The sequence below is a fragment of the Prenolepis imparis genome, unplaced genomic scaffold (assembly GCF_030444845.1).
Source record: "Prenolepis imparis isolate NDT839.2.m4 unplaced genomic scaffold, iyPreImpa1.0 SCAF_11, whole genome shotgun sequence".
Taxonomy (NCBI): domain Eukaryota; kingdom Metazoa; phylum Arthropoda; class Insecta; order Hymenoptera; family Formicidae; genus Prenolepis; species Prenolepis imparis.
Window position 1 is genome coordinate 4,709,435 of NW_028141169.1, and position 22,330 is coordinate 4,731,764.

Sequence of the window (22,330 nt, forward strand, 5' to 3'; positions counted from 1 at the left end):
TGCGAGAAAAGCCGTGATTCTTACAGCTGTGTGTTCGAACTTTGGTCTTCCGCTGTAAGTATTTTCACAGGACTTTGATTTACTGTCGCATCTTAAATATCTCTTTAACGCGGCAACGCAGAACAATCGTTCAGACGTGAAACTCTTTTAAAAGAGGGAGTTACGTATTAGTTAATATAAATATTGTTGAAAGACATTTAAAGATAAGAAATATCGTTGAAGAAAAGCAATTGTATGTTCAGGCGTAAAACATACAAAGGGAAATAAAACGTGTAAAGAATATTTTTAAAAATATGTAAAAATAAGTCAGAGCATTATATAAAATGTCTCAAAAGTTCTGACTATAATTTTGCTTTGATAAATTTAAAGTTGCTTCTTCTACGACGAAAAAAAAGTTAAAAACACTAAAGGCGATAAATTAACGAGAAAGTAACAGAATTTTATACTTGATTTGAATTGTACATTTTAACTCGTTTAGTTATACAATGATATTTAATGTGTCGAGGTATTAATATTGCGCATATAAAAGGAATTATATATTTTTTTCTCGAATTTCTTCCGCAAAAAATATATTTTACTATATAATATAAATAAAAGAATAGTGTCATACGCGTCGTGAAGTAAGAATATCTCTCTTTTCCCGAGGCCAGCGCTAACAATGTCCCAACAGAAAGCCGCTGCACTCGCGATTAAATATTGGTACTGCCGCGCGTCAGGGAGATTAAAGCTTTTACTCCAGGCTGCACGAGTCATCTAATTGTCTCCGGGAGCCAAGTGCCGGAAAGCGCGCGATATTAAATCTTCTTGTTAGCGAAAAACGAGCATACACCGGATGCCTCTATCGGCACCACGTCTCAACCGAGAGATATTTCTTGCGTACTCTGTCGTCACCGTCGGCGGTAATGCTCTCCTGCTGCGGCGAATGTCACCTGTCGTTCCTGGGCGGTAAGTCCGTTACATCAAATGGAACTCGAACGACGCGACGGATCGTCGAGCGCAGCGCGGTTTGTCAACTTCGAATTCCGCCGTTCGTGTAACTTTGGTCTTCATAGGGGGGTGGAGGGAGGGAGAGAGGTGGGATAGCTAGCTTGTATGTTAACTTGAGAATCGGGACTCCGGCATTGTCATCCCCAGCCATCGACTTCGGAATTCGATGTCGTCGGTCGGTACGAACATTTAAACGCGGTACGACGATGCCCTCCAAACTTCATTAATGCCGAGTAGATCGATTCGGTCGTTTGACTAACGAGGGGCGATCGACCTCTGGGAAACTTGTATCGGAGGATAGGCGTCACTTCGTTTTTGCTTGAAAACTGTCTGAAGACTTTACAAGCGCTTTGGCAAAAGGCTTTGGCTTTTAGCGAAACCCCGAACGCATTAGAGCAGAGCGTATAAATCTTGGAAAGTCTAAAAACAAGAAACAAAATAAGAGAAGAAAAAGAAAGAACGTCAAATGAAAGAAAACTTCTCAGATATTAATATATGTGTGTGTGTATATATATATATATATATATATTGCGAAAATTTTCAGAAAGTTTATCGGTCATTTTTAATATGAAATTTACAAACATTATGAGAATCTGTTTTAATAATCTTTTTTGATATTTAATTGGAGGTTTAAAAGGTACGATGCTTAAAAATTGCAATTATAATACAAAAAGTTATTTCATAATTTTACATTTATTATATTAATAATAAGGATTTTTAATCATGAGTGCCGAGTGTATATTTTTTTATACATTTGAAATAGAAAAGACAAGTTCATATTTTCCAAACGAAAATTGGAATTATTTTCAAGCAACATAGCTTGCGACTTTTCATGTCATATAACTGTTATATTCTTAACAAGCTGTTACTGAATTTCAATTTCCATGGAAAATACATATTTGTTAATATTTCCAAAGTCATATTTCCTTTGAGTGAATATAAAATTCAATCTCACTCGACTAAAAGCGCATAGTAATATAATATGCGCTTACTTATCTTTAAGAAGAGATATCAGAAATATACAGAAATATATTTTCTGCTGATTGTGAATGTAGAACTAAAACATCATATACATTTGATTAAGATTATTTATAAAGTTCAAGCAATAATAATTGCGTATTTATTTATATATGGTTATTTCACTAAAATTGCAACGACGTAACATTAACAAGAAAGGAAAATATTAATTTATGTTAAATTTATGACAATGTCGTATATGTTCATATATATGTATATTTATTTATGAAGCTATTGAATTGATATATATATATATATAATAAATTATTTCACACATTAAATATATTTAGATCAATCAATATTGGAATATTAATATGTCGGTCACATTATTAATTTTTATTATACCGGTGTTAATTTATTACTTCGCACCGAATGCATACAGTTATAATACGATGATATGAATAAATGATGATGACATACTTCCAGAATGATTAATCATGAAATGCATATCCGAATAAACTGAAATATCGTAAAATCGGTAAACAGAATTATTGAACAATTGTGTGAGACAAGCCCAAGCATTCGTAATGACGTTCTTTTAACACAGTTTTTCGGGGAAAAATGTAAAAGGAAATTAAAAGGCGTGTTTAATCTAATATTCACAGCACGTTATAAACTAAGCGCGTTTTAACATGATCAAACTTTGATTATGCCGTTCTCGAAAGGAAGTTACGCGAGACTTACGCAACTAATCTCGGTTCGACGAGGAAACCATCCGACGAACTTTTTACGGTAAAAGCGCTCTTTCCTTTTCCGCGGCACGTATCTACGAATGTCTCGTAGAATTGCTCGATTTTTTTTAAATGTCTGGCTAATAGGCGAGATGCCTCTGGTTATAATTTCCTTTTATCCGTTTTTATTCATTCTTGTAAAAAAATTAATATTTGAAAAGGACGAAATAAGATAACGAGAAAATATATAAAAAAAATGCTTATTCTTTATGTAAACGTTATAACAATTTAATTTACATGATCTTTCAATTTATATATTGCAAAAAATCTTATATGTCATATACTCTTTTAAATATTTAATAATATATCATATAATAACGCCTTAATTATTTAAGAATAATGAATTAAGAATTATTACGATGCATTATGGTATTCTATGAAACGCTTATATGTATATAAATGTTATTCCTTTTTTGAATATATCATAAAAATATCAGTAGACAATATATAATGCAATAAAATTAATTTATATTTTCATAGATTTTAAAATAGAAAAGGTTGAAGAGGCTTAACAAGATAAGAATGTTTAATAATTACACAATTACAATAAATGAATAAAAATAAATCTCTCATCGAGAATCGAACTCCGAAATCTGCTATTATAAAATTAGAGGGAATTAAGGGTTTCTACATCTCTGCTATATAATAGCTTCTCGAGTTCGTGTAGGCGAGCGGTTTTGTTTAAATCTCACTGTCGGCCGCCCTCGCCGACGACGACGACGACGACGACGGAAGGAAATAAAGGCGAGCATCGCCAAACGCGATATCGGTGGAACAGCGGTTGTATCGCGCGTGACTCCGCATGTTTAAGTGGCATTATCGTCGTATATATACGTTCGTACGTGTTCCAACAGATTGCGAGTGTCGACTTGCGGATAGGAGAGCGTGTTTGCGAGCACGGTAACGGACGCGCGAAAGAAGATGGAAGACTTGCGCGCACGTTATATCCTTTTCCTCCCCCTCGCCAACTTGCCACATTCGACGTGAAAACAATCTTCTTCTTTCTCTTACGTGCCCGAGTAAAGTCATATATAGTTATTTCAGAGATTGCGGTTAGGGAGAGGAAATTTAACATCTCGTTGGTCCTCTCGCAAGAATCATCATTTCAATCTGGAGTCGCTTAATAATGAGTTCCTAAAAAGAATTTGATATATATCATTTTTCGTAATATATGATTTTGGAATTGCACATAAAATCGTTGACATAGAATCGGGAATATTTTTTAAGTCACGAAATGTTTGACTTTTTTAAATATTAAGTTTTTTGTCAGTTTTTGCACAAAATTTTATTTCTATCTAGTATAATAGATTTCTAAGATTTTACTTCAACAAGTTTGGAGCGACGTTAATAAATGAAAAATTTGATTAATGTTGCTTTATGATTCTGATAAGTAAGATAGAGAATATTATACATACACGCATATATCTAAGAACAGTTTGTAAAGTAAACTTGAAACTTAGTAGCAGTCATGTTAAGAAAATTCAAATAGCTTGTGACTTTTGATATTAGAGATATGAATAAAAAGGATTGTCAAACTTTAATGCCTTAAAATTTTATCAGATTTTAATTACATTATTAATATTTAAGAAAATCAATGGTCAATCTTAGAAGAAACGGAAAAGGAAAGATATGATATAGATTTATTTATACATAACAGGATTCACACGGACAGTTTTATCTCGATATATTTACTCTTCTCGTAACATTAAAAATTCCAATATCCGTTTCCGGTGAGTTGCAACATAAAGGGCAAAGTAAGACTCTTAAAGGTAAAATGATATTGCTACGATTCACATAATTTGCATCAAAAAAATGCGATTCTCTGTAAAATTATTCTTTTGATAAAAAACGCATTGTGAAACGCTAATCATAGAATATATTATACTATTTCATTTCAGTCGCCCTTTCTTCGTGTCTTGCGCTACTTTTCTCGCGGAATACATTTTTCTGCAAATATTTAATAATATCTTCTTATACACACACATACATTTACTCAGCGAAGAATTTCTAATAATAGAGATTGTTGATTTTTAACATAATTTTTCGCTCCCAAATATCGCATAAATATTCAAATCGAGCAGCTTCAAAGTTATATCACAATCAATATGTATGTATATGCTTATAAATTTTATCAATTCTTCTTTTGCAGTTTATAATAAATTACGAATATTTTTACTTTGTTGATAGACACAATAGAATATATAAATCTTTTTCTCGACGCGCGTTACTTTAAAATGACAATCGAGATTTTCGTTCAATAAGTAACTACAGAAAAGGGAACAAGAGAAAAAGCAGAAATACACATCGTTCCGGTCACGCTCTACTAGATTTGCCTGTTAATAATATACAATTAGACATAAAGTTTGGTAAAAAAAATAGGTGGTAAAAAGCTAAGGTGGCTCCGGCACAATTTCCTTATCGTATTCGTGAGATCGTTCGCGCAATGTGATTTAATCCTGGAAATAGCGCGAGTATATATCGTATATACACGGCCTCGCCGCGAGAAGTACTCGCGCTTAGTTACGACGTTTACCACTTTCACACAGAATTAATGTACACGTACATACATTCTACATTATAATCTCGAAATACATTAAGAAAGCTATACGATATACATACCGCGTATTCTGCATATCCTTGATCTATACAACGTGTCTGCGTCTTGAAAATGCATGTTGCAATGTGCTATTAGGTGAAGACTATTAAATGTCGCCAGCAGTTTGCGGACCTTAGAGACAGCTCCGATAGCTGCAAGCGACGCTCAAATATCTGTCGGATTATTACGCCGTTCTACGACACCCAAATCGGATTACCGACATCAGAGAGGATGTCATTAACTTGACCCGGTACTAACTAATTTCGCGCACCTGATCATCGTGTGCAGCGACGACGCACAATCCGCCGATTATCCCCTCGGCTCGCGTCCCGATCTCATCTTAATCATATGTACATAACATTTAGATCCGAGCCGACCGATACCTGTCGTGCATTACGTTGTGTCACGCGCGCGGCATTAAACAAGCGGTCGTTTTTCCGCGTTTTATTACACGTTAATCAACGAACTGAATACTTCATGTCGCGCGCTCAGCGGAATATTCGCGTGTACGAAGATATTTACGTAGTTTTGCCTTCGACGTGCCCTGCTTACGAGTAGGAGTACGGCAAAAGTTCAGGCGCGCAAACTCTCGGTTAATGTCGAATGTCGTGAAAATCGTTTAAAATATAAGTTAAAAGTCATGTTCCCTCTCGGAACTTCCGCCGCATCTTGTAATAGAGTTTGCGCAAATTCCATTACGCATCCAGAAATTCTGAGAGAGAAAGAGAGAGAGAGAGCAGCTTAACCTGTCGATATTTTCCGGGATCGCGTTGAACTACAGTTCAATCCATAATCTTCCAAAGGTGACAAAGATTATGCCTACGGCGAACCTCGTACGAGCTTTCGCGCCGATCCAATGCATACGTAAGAAGCTTCATCAGATGAATACCTTGGTTACATTCGCAGGCATCTCTTCGTTCGAGTTGTCTGACAGCTTCTTCTTTAAATAAATTTTCTCGCTCGGTTGAACAGACGCCAGAGTTACGTTATAAATTACTTCTCGCGTTACATATTTATGAAGAATATGTCATCGCATTTATCATGGAATCTACTATCGGACTGTTGCGTTTGTGCATCACACGCTAACTACTGGTGTTGTTTACTTCCCTCCTCTTCCTTTATCTTCCTGAGGCTCTCATTGCTTGTAGTCACATGATAATATACTTTTGACACTGAAACTGTTATTACATTTACTTTAAAATATTTTATTTTTTGATAGTACTCCTTGATTTTATATTTGTTGTGGAAGAAAAGAGGAGGAAATATGAAATAATAATACCAGTATTAATACGGTGTACAATAAAAATATGACAACACATATATTAGATATTAAATGATCGAAAAATTTAATGCAGAATTAATGTTTCTATATATAAAAAAGGAAAAGTAACAATTAATATTATAAAAAAAAGCTTTCGTCGTTGCTTTCATTATTGAACGAAATCTAACAGACAATATCAGGCTCACAGTGAGATAGGAATATATCGATCGGCGGTTAACGTTAATTTTATGCAAGAACGAAGGGGCTACGTCATAGTTACACTCCCGGGATCTTCGTGGATCTAATGCATACATAAGAAGCGTCGCCAAACGGGTGCAAGCACGGTGTGCCCTCTACAAACGCTCCATTTATCGATTCCACCATGCCAACGGAAAGCTTTCCATTAGCGGCGTACCAAGGCGTTCCTATACGTGCTGCACACGTTGCGACGATGTGCATTTACCACGTTTGTACCGGGAGAGTCCTGGCCTATTGTAACCGGCCAATCGCTATCGCGGAGCCGCGTACAAACGTGTATCCGGGCACTTACTTCGGTTGCCTACAACGATGTGTATCTATTGTACGTTGTATACCACATAGCAAATCGATAACGCAGCTCACGCATATGCATTAAATCTGCGCGTTTTCGCTGTTATATGTATATCGATGCAACGCGCGCATAGGTTTTGGCATTCGACGAAAAACAGTTCTTGAACGCATTTTGTCGACGGGCTCGATTTACGTCAATCGCGTTATTGTGCTCGTATCAACGAGAATTTATTCCGATCGAGTGGACGTATCGTGTCGCGAAATAACAATAAAGTTACGGGAATAAAAATTAAGTGATAAAGGTCGACGGTGGCGCCGACGCCACCGCGAATTCTCCCGCCGATTTTCATGAAATATTATTTCTCGAGGCATTTCTTCCTCTCCATCGAATTCCGAAAATTAATTAAAAACACACCGCGAGTATTGTGCATCAGAATCATGCAAATTTGTTTTAGCTTTATTCATGCCCGCGAGGAACATAAAGTTTACATGAATATTTATTTTACGGAAATTGAATCGGTTAATACGTCAGCGCGGCGAGATGTGTCAAGTTAAATAGATGAATTAGAACTATTACAATATGTAACTCAACGCTATATATTACACTTTCTCTTTTCGACAAGTTTAAATACTGATATTTCACGAAGCGCGAATATATACGACTCAATTAATAAATTTTGCAGCCAAACGATATTTGTTTTAATGAAATATTCTATTCAGCGGGCGACACACACATGTTGTGACACATAAATTTATTAAACTAGAGAAAGTAGCGTAGAAAAATATCGCACAGCTTAAAATCGCTCCAAAGAAAAACGGATCGCGAGTGTGCGATGTGAAAAACGCGTTTTCACTTCTCTCGCTCGGAAATAATAGGTACAATGGACTTTATTGCCCTAGGCGTTATGCGGTGCAATAAAGTGGGATACGCACTTTTTCTTCTTTCGCCTCTCGCGTTGCGACGTATAATATGCCGCGCATATAAAATGGTTGACACGAAGGGCATAAAATGCGTGGAAAATTTCAGAAATTCTGCCAAAACCGCGTGTTCCTCACACATTCTCCCTTGCACATAAATCCTAATCACATTTCTTGTTATTTGCATTTATTATACATATATAATATTCGATGCAGATACAGCGCGTACACCCACAGTTTGAAAAGTATTTTTTGGCAATAATGTTTTTTTTTCTACTTTCTAAAACGAATTGTTCTTTAAGTTTATATACTTTTTTTTACGAAAAGCAGACATACATTCACGCGCTTAGAAAGTCGAATAAATTTTTTGAAGGATTATTTTTATGTCAGAAAAAGAGACACGAGAAGAGACCCCTCCGTGATATATGATTATATAAATAAAAGCTATTTATGTTCGTTGTTAAAATACAAATATCTATATGGCTGTCTCAATTTCTATGATCAAAAAAGTCAATTAGGTCAAGTTAAAATTTTATAGTGACATTATACCTATTAGCCGACTATCAGCCTAGCAAATATAAACCTACTAATGATAGTAAGTTTATATTTGCTGACTTAAAAAATTTATATCTTCAAAAAAAAATACTTTTTTCTTTTACTTTTCTTTCTTCTCTTAAAAAAAAAAGAATTATTTTAAGCAATATATTGATTGAGCTTGTAATTTTTTGTAACTTGACAATTTCCCAAATGTAATCAGTGTGACACATTAGTTTTTCATGTTTCTGCTAGAAGAGAGACAAGAAATTAAAATTGTTTTTGAAGAACTAAAATATGAAATCAGTCGTTTCTTCTTAAAGAAATTACAACGTACATAGATAGAAAGAATGCATATTTCAGAAAAAAAATTTTATTTTAAAAATCATAGTTATTTACCGCGATGAATATTTCGCTGGATTAAAAAAAATTTATTTTTGTTGAAGAACACAAATCTTTAATACACTGATTTTCTAAATTTTCGACTTAGTTGTAATATACTCAGAAATAGCGTGATATGCACGCGCAAATATTTATGCGCGACTATTAGCAAGCATATTTTCCCTCATATAATGCATATACGCGTTAGATTTCACACGACAGAATGAGTGAAGGGATTGTGCTAGGAGTAACATGAGATATGATGTGTACGAAGAGAGGATAGTCTGCGCACAAAGAAAGTGCGCGGAACGAAAGGAGGCAAGAAGGAGCGGCGAAAAGGTATAAAAAAAAAAAAAAAAAAAAAAAAAAATAGAGAACGAGATAAGGAGAATCTCTGCGAAAACGAGAATTATAAAGAGGCGACCGTGTAGAAGAGGAAGGAAGTTAGCGTGAAAAGTGTGCCGACTTTTATTACTCGTCGTTCGTATCCGCGCGCACGCGCATGTATTTTTTCGCATATATCTCTTTCGCTAACACCGGGTATACGAATGCGAACTGCTCCGCACACCTACCTACCCACCCGTCTCTTTATATCGCCGAAAATAAGGTGCACGTTCTATCAAGGCGCTGTCGCGACCATCGCACCCCGGAGCAGGGCAAACTCCCCGCCTTTTTTCCGTCGTTCTCGCGAATAAATAATTCGCCCGTATATATACGTGTCGCGTCAAATTAAGTGTTTATTATCCCCTAGGTAACAACGATAAATTTTCTGAAGCGGCAGTTAGAGCTTTTCAAGGAAAATTCGTGTGCTATTCTCACAATAAATCTAGGTACATTTGTGGAAGAGCAATGTATTTATATATGTACGTCTACCCGTCGCGTTTTGCTCTCATTGAGTAAATTTACAATATTTATATATATTTTAAGCTTTCAACTATTCATGATATTTCTTTTTACATGCATTATTTCTCGTTACATAATCGTGTTCTTTTTTTATTCTTCGTTTTATTTATACACGTATTATTCTTTTTATTATTAAATTGCATCCATTATTTCATCCATTATTTTATTATTTAATTATATTTCATTTGAAAGTACTATAAAAACACATTTGTTAATAAAAATATGTTTTTATAATTAATTTTCTCTCTTGAGAAGAAATGCGCAAATGGAGAAGCGATATTTTGTATAAGAAATAACTAACAAATCGTAATTGAGTCGTAATTAAATTGATAGTTAATTGCGCATTAATATATATATATAATTATTCTAAATTTATCTTTAAATAGCGTTAAATAATATAGCAAAAGAAAATAACTAACTTTTTAATTTTTACGGATTGTTCGAATCTTTAGAAAAAAGACGATATTTTCTCCAAAGATAAAAATGCATCCTCTTTTCTGTCGCATGTTATATATATATGTGCAAAATCGTCGGACTATTTTTGCAATCTTTTCAGTAGCGAATCATCGATTCTATCCGATGTAGTCGCACATTGCGCTTTAAAATTCACGCGTCAACGGTCGATATCGCGATGACATAGATATCTCGCCCAATAAGAGGAGGCTGCATACAAGAGATTCTACTACCCACCCGCGCGGACATTGATCCATTTCCGTGACGCATCTACGGTATACAATTTCAGCCTTATAACCGGATATCCGTTTCTCGATTATTCCGGCCGAAAGATACTTCGTGAATTGTATTTGACTGTATTCATCAACATCTTAACGAGGTAACGTGCGATTAACGAAGCAAATTAGTCATGACATTCAAAACTATTATCACGAGAATTTCGTAATCAAGTTTCCGCATAAATTGGCGCATGTTCCGAGATGTTTGAAACTATTAATATCTCGGAATATATATAATATTAAAGGTCGATCAATAAAAAATAGAAGAATATAAAATATTTATTTCAAATTTATATATATATATATATATATATATATATAAAATATTGATTGTTGCTATTTTCATAATATTGACATTATCTTTAATGCACTTTTAATTAATAATTTATTAATAAATTTAAATTAATTTTATATAAATAAAATGCAATTTATATACATATATGTACAAAAAAGCTTTATCGATACAGCGAAACGCAAAACGGGCCGTGAAACCGTTTTTTTCCTCGTCTCAGCTTTTTTTATTTATGTACCATCTTGCTGCAATATATAATTTTCAATTCAGCGTACTCGTATTGCATTAGCGCTCATTTTCGAATGTTGTTGCATTAAAGACTCTTCGGTATAACATCGCGATAGAAATTCTCCTTTACGTTACATTGGTATAGATTCAACCTAATTTCGTATATTAATTAGCACTCGAGAACCGCGATTTTCACTCGAAAAGGAAGCCAGGAAGCCGCGCGTGAACGCTTCGTGGCGCACAATTAACGGGGATCGTCAGGGACTTCCCTGACGGTCGTTCTCGGAAAGAGAAACATGCTGCTTTTGAAGTTACTCGCTCTCGATAGCGATTGCTTTTTAAAGCTTCATCAGTTGTCGATATGCGCGCGAAAGACTCTACTCGTGATTCAATCTCTTGAAATCTGCTTCGCATCGCGTCGCGGATGGCAGGTGACAGTAGTAAAAGCGACAGATTTTTCCGACACCTGCTGCACTTCGCCGGTGGAAGGATTTGCAGGCTCGCTTTAATAGACGCTTTCCATATCCGTCACAAGCCGATTGTTCCGCTTATCAGCGTTCATCGCGCGTATCCTCAGTGTATATGAACGATCTGATAAATAAGCGGATACGCAAAGCACTTGGATGATATAGAGTCATATAACTGGCTTAATAGAATGAATTTATATTACTTCATGTTTTTTTTGTTCTTTACTTTCGCTCTTTTCTAGAAATAATATAGCGATATAAATAAAATAGAAAGTTATTTCCTTGAATATGGAAATTAACGAAATAAAAAATTGTTTTTGTTATCTAAATCTTACTCTTTATGATTTACACTATTTTCAAAAAATCTTGATTTATTTTGGTATGTCTGTTTAATATATACAATACTCTTGTTATATTGCTTGAGATATAAACTACAATGTCTTTTTAAGATATAATAGAATTTTATTTATGAAAAACTTTAATTCTTTCGAGAGCCTTTATGTATCTTTATATACTTCATAAATCTTTGATATCCATTCATTACCGATTTCATGCGCTTAATTCCCCTATTATGCAATCTGGCCTATCATTTAAATAATTAAGATAGATGAGATCTTGCCCTATAATATAGAACGCGTACAATTTGCATGTCGAGAAGTCAGGCAGCTTTATAAACCCCCCGTATTGTAATTCCCAACGTAATGCCTTGAAGCAGCAGATGCACTTGATGTAAGTGGAATGCAACAGTGCGTATCACGCGGAGTACTCATTCCACGAATCATCATTCCATTCATCGGTGTTCGACTTGCGGAAGTTACGTCTGGAATTCGTACGTGGAAGCAGAGAATGTGCTCTAGTTAGTTAGGGACGATGTATATGACTTGTACTCGTCGACAGTGGAGTATCGATATGCGCGGAGATATACTTCTATAAAAGTGCGATAACACAAAAGAGTAAAGTAAATGAGCATGTAAATACAGTAAATGAAACGGTTCGGATGCTTATCAACTTGCTCTATTTTTACTCTTTAATGTAACAGAGAGCTTTATATCCTTATAGACTTACAGGAAGGTAATATTAGCACATTTCCAACATTATATAGTGCATTTACATTTTGTATTAATCGTTGCATACTGTACAATGCAAATTGAAAATAAATTTAAAATCTATCTATCGTTACTACATTTTTCACAAATGTACATATTTGATATATTGCAACGAATAAATTTTTTTTTTATGATATACAAATTAGATCATAATTATATCATTAAAAAACATAAATTTGTAATTTTTTTGATTAAAAAAATGAGTAAATAGTCGGTGGGATTAAAAGAAAAAATCTTCTATCACGGCATATTAAAATAAAATTCGCAGAAATTAGCGAAGTTTCATCAAAAGTTTTTACTGAAACTATGACGAATTAGCAAAGCACTCGAGCCGGAAATTACGTTTTTATGCGCGTTATCGACTGGATTATTACATAGCGGGCATACCGTATATGCAGTGGTATGGTTCTCGTCTCTTTGGAGCGCTGGTATGGCGATTATGCCCATGCATATACGTGTAACATACCAAAAGGTATGGTATTTGGGTCATTTATGGAAATTTGATAGAAAATAAGTGCAAGTATCTTATCAGCTATTCATATTACTTTCGTGTTGCGAAATTATGTAGAGCTCGTGTCGCAAGAAATTCCAAGCTGTCGACCCCAATTTTCTAAGATAAAAAAACATCATAAATTAAGGTCAATATTAAATAAAACAGCTTTTAATAAAACGCTCTCATTAATGGTAATTTTCATTAATGATAATGATGGTAATTTACAAAAATGCGAGAAAGCGGAAATTAATTACCTTGAGAAAATTCATGAGAAATGTATATTTAAATATTAATTGGTATAAAGAAATATTAAAGTCAGTATTTAAGTTTATGACAAGTTGAAGAATATATTGATTTGTGATAGAGTTTAATATAGTTAATTATAATATACATAGAGAGAAAACACACACATACACATGTCAAAAAGGAGGAATTATGGCTCGATTGATTAATAAATTTTATCCGACATTTCGGTTTACAATGATGAATTTGCCGTGTATAATAATACCGCATTTTCAGACAAATGAGCGTTGAAGCTGAAACTTACGCGTCGCGAAACTTGTGAATCCTCGCGATAATTGATTGTACTGATTATCCCTCCGGTCTCGCATGTGTCCTGGATTTCATTATATTATACTACGAGCGTAACGAGGCGCACTATAAGCGCACGCGCGGGAACACGTAGCTATTTTAATGATATTGCCAAATTTGATCGGCCGTACCTGTATTTATCCGCATGTCGGTTACATGAATGTTGAAGCACGCGGGTTATCGAATACAGCGCGTTCGGTTTGGTTCGGTCGAAACTTCATATTCTTCCACACACGACCATAATTAATGTGCATTGCGTTTCTGGATACGGATTATATCGAACATGTAGCGAGCGGCCGCACTTTCATGAAAAATCATTTCTTCATCGGAAGAGAAATTTTCTGCTGAAAACGCGTAATATTTACCAATAATTGTCAGATCGAACTATTGAACCAACGTCTAGACGTGATAACGTCAATACAGTTTCAAGGATTAATTTAATCCTTTGATCGCTGCATGTTTCGATCGGTGCAATATCGTGCTTTCATCACGAGATATAAACAGCTATCTCTAAATACTCTCCGTTTATTGTTTCTTTATCCCTGGAAATTGCTGCACAAAATCAGGAATATATATAAAATAGTGTATTGCACACATACACTCACACAAGAGTTATTTAATTGTTTTGGAAAGTCAATTAAGAATGTTATCTGTTCATACGAATTTTTCTATTTTATTCGTTATAACTAAGAGCAATATATATACTTAAAAATAATACGTAATAATGTATTTATTAAACATTGTCTAGAAAATTTAGAAATTTTATTGTTATAAATGTATTCGCACTCGTAATTGAATCCGATCGATTCGCGAAATGTTTCGATTAAATAACGAGTTTAATTAGAAGTAAAGCGCCTCCAAGCATAATAAAGAGCCGAATGTTGTTCGGGCGATACTTTGCTCGCCAAACCATGCATCCTCGATCGTACTTTCCCAGTTCAAAGGTTAACGAGAAGGGATATTCAGGATACTGAAAGAAATTGCCTCGCTCACGAATTCCGCCCTCGCATCCACGACGACGTAAGCGTAGTTTTTTTTTTTTTTTTTTTTTTTCATCTTATCGAAGATCGAAAGGGACGAGAACATTGCATGGAATTAATTAAATAAATGGTGGGCGTCGGCGTTCATTGGAACGGCAGAAGAGCGCAATCGACGCTAGGTAGGAAGATATAGAGAAGCTTGGGAAACCCTTCCGAGGTTTCCCCCGTTCTTACACTGTCATCTTGTCACTCCAATCTCCCATTCGTAGTTCACCGAGTTCATTAGCTTCTAATAATATTATTAGCCGACATATTTAACGCGGTACTATAAATATTACAGCGTACTGAAATGTCGAATTAAATTCCTGCCAGATGTAATGTGATTATATTAGCCGTTTAATTTTGATAGTCATACTAATTTACGGAATTAGTATATATATAATAATTTTCATCAGAGACGAATCTCAATAAATTTTCAATTTCTTATTCAGTGCTGCAAGAAAATATTTCTCTGGCTTTAGCATGTTCGAAACTTCTTTATACTGCAATAATTAGGAGTTATGGCAAGGATGAACAAGAACTAAAAAATTCATGGAAATGAATACGAAGGGTTTTACCTAACTTTTAATGTGCTCCATGTCGACATACCGTCCATATTTCTCGGACAAAAATTAAATTCTGTGGCATAAATTTAAAACTACTTGCTGAATTTCCAGGTAGTAGGTACGGGAACGATAATATGTCAAATATATTGTAATATGTATTTGCGTATTTTTTTTTAATTCTAGATTGTCTCGCGATAATATTAATTTTTCCTGAAATATTCTTTCTTAACTTTGGTTTTTATTGCCATTGGATTTCAACATTAAAATTTAGCGTTGCGGTACAGTCGACGTTCTTGAATGAATCATCGATTATTTGTAATCGTTTCGACGAGATGTTAAAGCGGTACGCGCTATTGGTCTTTAATTTCGCGATTATCCATTCGACTGCGATCTGAATCAGAAACACTCTCTTTAGTTTCCAACTTTCCTTCAGTTTCCCCTATCTGCGTCTTTCGTCTGTTCCCTTTCCTGTATTTCTTCTCCGTGCCGCTCATTATCATAATAGAGAATAATTTCTTAGAGCTCGGCTGTGACGGCTTACAAGACCGATTCGTCCACGAATTGAGGTCGTCTCGAATCGAATACAAAAGATAGAGAAAGAACAGTGGTAAAGGGAGAGAGGATTCCGCAGAAATTGAGGAATAACGTTCCCTAAGGGATGAGAAAAGTATTTCGTTACCTTCTCAGGTTTCTCACAATTTCTTCGTATTTTTAGATCGACATCTATTAGTCGCAGTTTGTTGGTGTAAAAACTCCTTATGTTCGTTCGCACGTCAATAATGCGATTTTAATTAATTGTCTCGCGTGCATTGTACATTGTAGATATATATTCTTTCCATTGTAGTGAATTATAAGAATGATTAAAAAATACAATTTGGCGAGCACAGTTCGATTATTAAATGTTATTTTTCTAGTTAATTCAATTTATTGGAAATATTAAAAATTTATTTTTTATATTGCATATGTAGATATCAATAAATCTTCTTGCAAAAATGATTTTTTATACAAATTGCGATTTCTGTTTACTTTTAAGACTAATTTAATCAATAATATTATACCTATTATATTAGCAATAATTTCTCAATAATTAAACATATCAAAATATATGTATATTTAAAAAAATGAAATTATATTTATTTTATTATTTTATTTATATTACGATTTTAATACTGCAAGAATTATTTCGTAAAATAATTTGTTAAATATATTAAAAATATTTTTTACGATAAAATATTTTTCTCTTTTGGAAATTATTTACCGATGAATCATTGCTATTTGCCGAGAATAATTAGTTTCACGTACCGTCACCATAGCCGAAGAAACAGCCTCTGACTCGCGCACGTTCCTCAAACTTTCCGTACTGCGTTATTTCAATCCCTTGATGAGCACGATTAAGAGACTTTTCCAAGCTTAACTTTAAACCGCAAGCTAATCAGAGGGGCGTTTTGATCTGCCTACAACAAGTCTGTCTTGTCTTCTCTCTCTTCCTCTCTCCCCCCTCTCTCTCTCTCCTCTTTTTACCACTCTGACAACTTTCTCGCTCTCATATCAGAGTCCTACCGTTTCTATGTAACATGCCCTTTCTAAAATTAGTATAATTAGCTACAATTTTGATTGAAATTAAAGTTGGAGATAAGATTACTTCTGTTCTTCCTATCTTATCCCTTAGGCGTCGCGCAACACTTTAGTTTTCCTAAAGCCAAGCTTTAATAAAATGTAAAATCAGGTATAATAATAGGAAGAATATTTTTTTTAATTGAAAATCTCAAAAAGTAATGTATCAATATATAATTTAAATGTTATAAATGTTTATGTTGTCCTATGTGTGGTTTTATTTTATAAAATTTAATTAGGATCGATGATTAGAAAAGTGTCAGTAAATTCTGTTAATTTTTTATTTTTCTTATTTTAATTTAGTAATGTGACAAGTAGATAGGCGTACAAAATTCAACACAATTCTTCTTTCCGATGAAAATAAAAATAGAAAAATTCTTTTCATGATATAAGAGACTTTGAGACTTTCAAGTTTTGTTACATAGTTTTGTACATATTTACACATATTATCTATAGAAGTAGGAAGTTAACATCTGTTCTAAGAAGATTTTTCACCATTATTTCGCTGAACATGATGAATGTTCACTATCGATGAGAAAGTTTTGCAAAATGGAAATTCATCAGTCTGTCGTGAAAGTATATGTAAATTTATCGTAACGTATCGAATTGTGTGAATGAAATACATTCACATATAGATCATTCGTCTGCTTCATTCTTTAATCATATCTACTTTACGAGTAATCGCTTTTTATTATCTTTTTGTGCATTGATAACACATCTCTCGCCCCTGCATCTTATTTTCTTACTCCTAATTTATCTTATTTCATTATGTCACCGTCGTTACAGCACAAATACGCGAGAAGGTAGTAGACAAAGAAACAAGTCAAGTTGTAAGTTACTTGCATACTTTTCTTGTTACATTTTGTTGAAAACACATAACTTGCTATTTGACTTGCTTCCCTATTGGCTTCCCGTAAAGTCGTCGTTTCGCCGCGAATACACGAAGTCAGTAGAAAGGCGAATCAAGTAACAAACTACTTGTTCAGCTTCTCTGTTGCCTTTTGTTGAACTTTGTTGGAAGCCAACACGAATCGCGATAGATTCTCGCCATCTTGCACACCGTGTGAGAGTCCCCGATTACGCCGAGTGGCTTATGTTCCGTCGAAAGGTCCTGCATCCTCGCAAATTAATCCGCGATGTTATTACTGCTAGACGTTTGTCTCGGTGTACGGCAAGTAAATGTCTGCCGTGGGACCTTCTGGTGTCGCGCGAGGTTATCTCGGAGCTCTTTTCATTTCTACCACGCGGGTCGAGAGAAGGTAGCAACGAAATAATGACGCCGTTCCCCGACACAGCCTCGGAGCTCGTTTTTCTCTTAACGAGAAACGCGCCTTCGTTACCCGCTCGGGATGAAACGCCAACAAACGGATCTTGGTTTCCATTTCGGTAATCTTTCAGTTCTTTCGCAAAGAGAATCTTTATCGTCCGAGCATTCTCTGTAATTTGATGCGACTGCTCAAACGATGATTTCTTATTCACACAAAACCGCAATTCTTTAAGATTTCTTTGTTAAAATTGTATAAGTCTGACCCGTAAGTCACGTTTAATTATCATTTTTATGCAATTAAAAATATATAAAAACATTAAAAAATGTACTTGCTTATTTTAATAATAATAAAAAATAAATATATAAAAAATAATTATTATGTTATGAAAAAGATAGGTAACGAAAAAAAGAAAATTATATGTATATATAGTTACTATATTGTTTTCATGCGTATAATAGTATACAAAGTTCTTAAGACGCATCGTGTTTTAATTATTTTATAGTACATTCTCAAACGTTTAAAGTAATTAGAAATATCAATTTAAAAATATCAAATCAAAAGTAAAGAGGAGGCATAACTATTAAAGATAACGATTAGTGTTCGTTGGATTAGAAGCAGAAAGGCAAGGAAGTTGTGGATCGTTCTCTTGTTTTTGCCGGAAGAGTTTACTCACCAAAGCAGCTCTCGGAAACTGATTAAAAGCCCTTTGAAAAGTTTCTTGATTAAAAAGTCCTCAAATACAGGACACGTGTTATTGAACACGAAAATTTCCATGCAAAAATGAAGAATTTTTAGCTTCTTGAGATTTAGATTTGTATTTTGATATCTACCGTAAACATTTGAACGATTTATTATTCACAATTAAAGCGCACTTCTTTAAATTTTAACTTCTACTAATAATTTAATACTTTTTAATAATGTAGAATATTCTTTATTGATTCGGCATAATACTATTTTTGCTCATAACTTTCTCTTTATTTACTCATATTAAGTGCAAGTACAAATTTTATTTACAATTATTGGAATCTGTTTAAAGTAAAAATTATTAATTATTTTGGTTGCTAAAAATTAAACGAAATATTTTTGTCGATTCCAAAATTATTAAAGTTATTTTTCTTAAACATAAATAAGCTCTGTCTGTTTTATAATACATAAATATTGTTTAAATATATAATGTATAGTTCTAAGAAGAAAGAGAAAAAGAAAAGAGGGGAGAAGAAAAAATAGAAGCGAGAATAACTATTCAAACGCTCAAACTGTAGCAAGTGAAAGGTTTTAAACTACTTTGGTGGAACAAAAGCGTATAATTGATGCAAACTCTCAAGCGGAGAAGTTTTGTTGCAAGGGTAAAAGCGGATGGCCGAATCTGTCTGATCTACAGAACTGTTGAAAATGGAACAAACGGCGCGTGCCAAGTTTCCTTTTATACGTCGAAATAAAATTAAAGAGCAACACCTGTGATTCTCGAAATAACATTAAGTCTATCATTGACGCGAGTACACGGTCTAGCGACTGAATCTTTGGACATGGTTTTAGGAAATCTGCCTATAGGCAAAATGCATCAGCGGATATCGAGTCTCTGCGCCGCTTGTCTAACTCTCGGTTTAAGAGGAAAGGATCAAAGAAATCTCTTTTCTAGCGAGAATTTGCTGCTTCCATTAGCGCAACAGCCAATCAAGAGAGGCTTGGGAGTAAACATTTGCCAGATAAAAACGGAATATCATTAGTGTGTCGAGTGCTTTACGGCGCGCAGCGACTCGAAAATGCTTTGCGACTTTGTAACACAAGAGTCGCTATCTTCAAATATTTAATTGGACAATAATTCAAAAAAATTTACCTTTACAAACGAAAACGCACCAATGACTCCCCGGCCGCATCCCAGGGGAAGAAGTTTCGATCCGAGAACTTTCGAAACGGAACGAGGTTTAAACTAAGTACATAAAGCACGAGCTCGATAAATAAGTAGCACAGCCAGAATTCTCTAACTCGGACAATAAATTCCACACTGTTACAAATACCTTTCTCTCGCGCTTCACGCTTGCTCGGAGTTCACTTTCGACTTGTCTCTTAATTAATTAAAAGTTACAGTAGGTATTTCGCGACTATTCGCAATTCATATCATAGCGCCTCTCTTACAACAATTATTAGAAATATTTCAACACTTGTTGACATATTCAGAAATAATTGCAAACCGTACTGAAAATTATCCGAGAATCCGAGTCCGAAGATTCCGTCTTTATTTTAGCATAGAGTATATTTTCGTTCTTAATAAATAATCGTTGTATATGTAATAATCTGAATCTATTTGTAAATTTCAGTTGAATAAATAAAATACAAGTTTACGGCGTTTATATCTCGCGTATGTTGTTCTTGGATTAAGACGGAATGCCAATATTTCTTCGCGATATACACGTCCATCAATCGGATTACGACAATTCAATAAGCGTCAGCAAGATTAAATACGACGAAGCAGTAGTGGTCGCGTCCGCTCGCAACAAGAATCAGACGCAAATCGCGAATTATCGTTGAAGCTCGTATCCACGCGTCAACAAACGGACATTAGTTACGTCCGTTCGCTAATATTGACGTAGCATTAATACTGCAAACTGTGATCTATTATTCCATATTAAACAAGATTTCACTCGAGGGAACGTTTAGGAACGAGCACAATAATTTCTGGCTTATTTGATCGCGAGGCACACTCTTGCCATATTCGAAAGCCTCGCGAAACTTCTCCGCATCGCGCTACAACGTCCTGTGAATACCTATCGACGCTACTGGCTGACTCTCTGGAAACTTTTTCCGAAGCCCGAGTTTGAAAGCGAATAAATTGAAAGCGAGCTCTAGCACGAATAAAATCGTTTGTGTTCGCGCGACAGGAATTTTCCGAGCGCCAAGATTATTTTGGAAGTAAGCATGTTAATGATTCGGGTCTGACGTAAAGCGGGGAATCTTGGCGACAAGGATCTGTCGGCGGATGGACCGGGGACGTTTTAACCAGCTGGGATCTGAAACTCTTCGAAAGTTTCGGCGCGTATCGCTTTTATCAGAATAGCAGCAACGTACCACGGTTCAAACCTTCGTGTTCGTCGGGGAATTTAATCGCGCAGGATAAAAATTTATTCGTTTATCGTGTCGAGCGGAGTCGATCGGGCAAATTGGATAGCGAGATATTTTAAACTTTTACTCGCGGAGAGAGCGGAAAGCAAATTTCCGCGCGCCAAATAAAACTCGTCCGGCATTTACGCAATGCGATTACTCGGATAAATAGCTAATTCATTACAATTACAGCTTTAAATGAAAACGTGTATCAAGTGAAACGGCATACAAATATGCCCCTCGGGTTCTTTCAGCAAGACCAAATCGCAACATGTAAAAAGATAGAAGAGCTACGAAATTTAGAAAATAAAATGAAATCATTTTTTATGCTCTTATTTCATGCTTGAGTTAAATTAACATTATTTTATTACGATATAAAATATTTCACTATAGTTAGTTCAATTAAATACACAATTTGACTAAAAGATACAGTAATTTCTATTTTTACGTAATTAATTTTTGTACAATTATAGTAATTAATATTCAAATTAAGTGTTTAATATGAAATGTACTATGACACATTTGTTTAAATATCTCACAATTAGTAAAGATATATTTTTACATGGAATTGATGTTTAATAATTGTTTCCAAATTTATTAATATTTATGTTAGTGATAATATAAATTTATATATACACATTGTTGCAATTATTATCTAATTCAGTATTATATTTATCATTTTTACATATTTTTGCTCTCTGAAATACATGTTAAAAATAAGTTTATTATAGTATAAATGAATAATACTAGAATGTGTAAATATTTTTTAAACACAATTATTACTGTGGAATATTATTGTAAATTGTATAACGTAATCAAGTAAAATATAGTACAAGCAGATAAATGTATATATGCAATGATTCAGTCAGCAGTTTTATCATATATTCCTTTTCTGTTCTGAATCGACGAAACAAATAAAAAAAAATCTTTAATTAACGCTGTCAGTAATATTTGTTTATTTAATCTGGAGGATTTAATA

General features: G+C 34.4%; 1 protein-coding gene across 3 annotated transcripts in view; it reads left to right on the top strand.

Annotated features, from left to right (window-relative positions):
• The window catches only part of Dpr12 (defective proboscis extension response 12), a 258,892-nt gene that overhangs the window by 99,733 nt on the left and 136,829 nt on the right, over positions 1-22,330 (top strand). The gene's annotated exons all lie outside the window — the stretch shown is intronic.